The sequence below is a fragment of the Echinops telfairi genome, unplaced genomic scaffold (assembly GCF_000313985.2).
Source record: "Echinops telfairi isolate 266 unplaced genomic scaffold, ASM31398v2 ScPeMD7_7457;HRSCAF=8495, whole genome shotgun sequence".
Taxonomy (NCBI): domain Eukaryota; kingdom Metazoa; phylum Chordata; class Mammalia; order Afrosoricida; family Tenrecidae; genus Echinops; species Echinops telfairi.
Window position 1 is genome coordinate 46428335 of NW_022111357.1, and position 617 is coordinate 46428951.

Here is a 617-nt window from a genome sequence, read left to right on the forward strand (position 1 = left end):
AAAAAACAAAACCCAAGCTCAATGCCATCAAGTTGATGCCAACTCATAGCGACCCTATAGAACAGGGTAGAACTGCCCTGTGAGTTTCCAAGACTGTAACTGTTACCGGGAGTAGAAAGCCCCATCATTCTCCCTCGAGTGGCCACTGATTTTGAACCATGGACCTTGCAGATGGCAGCCCAATATGTAACCACTATGCCACTAGGCACAAGGGCCTGTGCAAACAGCGTCGTTGTGATTAAGGATCTAGGATGGAACCTGGAACCAAGGACCAGTATCTTTAAAGAGGAGACAGAGGGGATGTTCATGTGAGGACGGAGACAGAGATCAGAGATGTCACTACAGCCAGGACACCTGGAGCCACCAGAGGCTGGGAGTTAGGCTCCTTGCCCAGAGGTCCCCCCATCCCCTGTCCCCAAAAGCTCAGCCCTGCCGATGCTCCAACTCCAGACTTTAGGCCTCTAGACGCTGAGAAAGCACATCTCTGCTGCCTTATCCCCCATTTGGGGATTCTGTTCCACCCTCCCAAGACCCTCACCCAGGGAAGTGGAGGGCAGGCCGAGTCTTCTGCTGGGTGCTCTCAGGCTCACCGCCCACCAAGGACTAGGAGACAGATG